Consider the following 2,921-nt stretch of genomic DNA (forward strand, 5'->3'; position numbering starts at 1 on the left):
ACAAATAGAATCCATCTCCAGTCTGAAACAAAATGAGCTGCAGTGAAGGGTCGGCACCATTTAAACTACCTTAACCTCGCCTGTTTCCCAATCTCCTGCGAAATGAAAATAAAACGTCCTGTTGTATTTGATCACGGTCTTCACTTCAAACAGGACGGACACGAAGTGAGACTGAGATTTCTCTGTTCTTCCAGGAAATATCCTATATTTATTTTCACGGTTCGGACGAGAGCAATAAATCTTCATTTTCTGACCTGCAATTAAAACAGCAGTGAAAGTATCAAACTCTAACCACCAGACAAGCATCTTGCAGCGTGTTTTACAATTTGATTCATCCACGTTCTATTTGTTATTTTGTCACCATCCATAATTGAATGTGTTCAGATAATGACAACAAACGCTCCACTGCAGTTATCACGTTTGGTTCCGAGGGTGCGACACCAGACATAAATATTTCCAAATATTGTTCATTACAGAGTGAGATAATTTTCAAAGTTTTACAATTCAGTGTCAGTATAAACGGTGAAATCTGATCCATTCTCTTCCAGATTTTACCTTGCTTCACCATCGCTGTCCTCAGCGATTTGTAATCTATCACTTTTAGAAGTCTCACAACAACCAGGTTAAAGTCCAACAGGTTTATTTGGAATCACCAGCTTAGGGAGCGCTGCTTCTTTGAGCTATTGATTCCGAATAAAGCTATTGGACTTTCAGTTGGTGTTATTAGATTTATTTCTGTGCCCACCCCACAATGCCAGCAGCTCCACCTCATTACAATCTCTCACTGTTCTTCTCTTTCTGAGTTTGTTCTTGACATTTCCAGCTCTGAAGTAAACTTGCAAACTTCACTCTGCTGATTCTACTGATCTGCTTTACATCAGAGTTTAAATCAGATTACTTTTAACCGTTTGCTCAGAGCAACGATTAACTTCGCAACCAACGGGAAGAGGTGCTTTCCGCTCACCCTGTCCATGAACCTCAAAATTGGAAACGGCAAATGATTCTTCTTTTCCTGAGCGGGAATTGAAAGCAAACATAACCCGGGGATGGGGTGGGGGGGGGGGGGCAGGGGGGGGGCAGGGGGGGTTGGGGGGGGCGGGGGTTACTTACACAAACCACTGGACTCCAAGGGTAACGGGTGAACTGTATTTTTAAACTGACGTACCCTATGGGACGGTGGTGTAGCGTTTGGTACTGCTACCTCACAGTGCGAAAGACAAGCATTCGATACTTGGCTTGGATCATTGTCTGTGTGGAGTCTGCACGTTCTTCGTGTTTCTGTGTGGGTTTCCTGCGAATGCTCTGGTTTCTTCCCAGAGTCCAAAGATGCTCACGGTATTGGGATTGGTTATGCTAATTCTTCTGCTAATTACCTAAACAGGTAGCCAAGAGTGGTGACCAGCGGATTTTCACAGCAACTTCATTGAAATGTTAATGCAAGCCTTCTTGTCACACGACTAAATAAACTTTAAAATACATCTCTTTGCTTATTATTTTCATCTCAGATCATTTTCATCAGCGACAAGTATTTCCTTCAGAATATCCTGTTTAGATGGGACATAATTGGTTCCTTCAGCGAATGACAACGCCCAATGTATTTGCCAGGACATGAAGTCGACAGCGAGCTGAAATAGTCTCACAAGTTGCTGAAGTTATCGAGGTGTACAAAAGTCTAAAGGGAACTAATGGAATAAACGTCGACCAAATGATTCCTCTATGGGGCAATGTAGAACAAGAAGACGCAGGTTTAGGTTGAGAGGCGGTGGATTTAAACCTGAAATGAGGAGGAAGTACTTCTCGCAGAGAGTGTTCTCGCAGAGTGGTGAATCTCTGGAACTCGGTGCCCCAGAGCGTGGTGGGTTCTGAAAGATTGAATGGTTTCAAAAGGAGATAGATATATTTCTGATGTTTCAAAAAATGTTTAAAGGGGAAAGAAGAACAGATGGGAAAGTAGACTTGAGACCAGGGAGAGATCAGCCATGATCTGATTGAATGGCGGAGCAGGCTCGAAGGGCTGAATTTGCCGACTTGAGCTCCTGATTCCTTTGTTTCTATATTACTGAGTGGAACTTTCAAAACTCAAGACCCACCAACCTCATCAATGTGGCTCCAGTGTAATCTATGTACATTACATCCACCGGTTCCCCTTTATCCACAGCACATGTGTGCCCTGGAAAGAACTTCGGAACGGCCTCATTCTGTGGTTAATCGCTTTGTGATTCTCTGTTTCCGTCATCTCACCTCTCCTGACTTCCACCCTACAGGATGGTATGCTTCCTCCGTCCTGCATCTCATTTGCTCAAAACGTTCTACATTTTTAAACATCCCCAGTTTCAGTTAAAGGGCATAGAGATGAAAGATGAGCTGTGTTTCCCTGCACACACGCTCTCTGACTTTCTGAGCTGTTTCAGCATTTTCAACTTTCAATGCAGATGTATGATCTATTTTGGATGACAATGAAAGTATAATTATTTGGCAGACCTCTGCAACGAAGGCTCGTTGGTCTAGGGGTATGATTCTCGCTTTGGGTGTTGAAATTCACAAGCTTGCGAGAGGTCCCGGGTTCAAATCCCGGACGAGTCCACATTTTGCTGCTGTTGCATATTGGACAAGGTACTGGTTCTGTAAATTTATCTTCCTTGCACACGGCGGGATTGCTTCACATGGGCTTTGGGTTGAGAAACTGAGCACAATCTAGCACCATAGCAGGCTCACAAGTAAATCGAAACATTTTCAATGGTTGACACTGCTTGCAGACACGAATTGAGAGGACCTCATTCCTTCAGACGACCTCCCACGTTATGGGAGACTCGGGGGAAATAGCGGGTCCCCTTCCAGAGATATCTGAATAATCGAAAGCCACAGGTGGTCTGCTTGAATACTGGAGGGTGGGAAATGTCGTGCTTCTGTTTAAAAAGGGT

At 43.9% G+C, this 2,921-nt stretch overlaps 1 non-coding gene across 1 annotated transcript; it reads left to right on the plus strand.

The window, feature by feature from the left end:
- The first annotated feature begins 2,493 nt into the window (after positions 1 to 2,493).
- Positions 2,494 to 2,583, plus strand: trnap-ugg (transfer RNA proline (anticodon UGG)). The gene is given in 2 exon segments: positions 2,494 to 2,529; positions 2,548 to 2,583. It is a non-coding gene; the product is annotated as a tRNA-Pro (tRNA).
- Positions 2,584 to 2,921: the final 338 nt, after the last annotated feature.

This window comes from Mustelus asterias, unplaced genomic scaffold (genome assembly GCF_964213995.1).
Source record: "Mustelus asterias unplaced genomic scaffold, sMusAst1.hap1.1 HAP1_SCAFFOLD_935, whole genome shotgun sequence".
In the NCBI taxonomy this organism is placed as follows: Eukaryota; Metazoa; Chordata; class Chondrichthyes; order Carcharhiniformes; family Triakidae; genus Mustelus; species Mustelus asterias.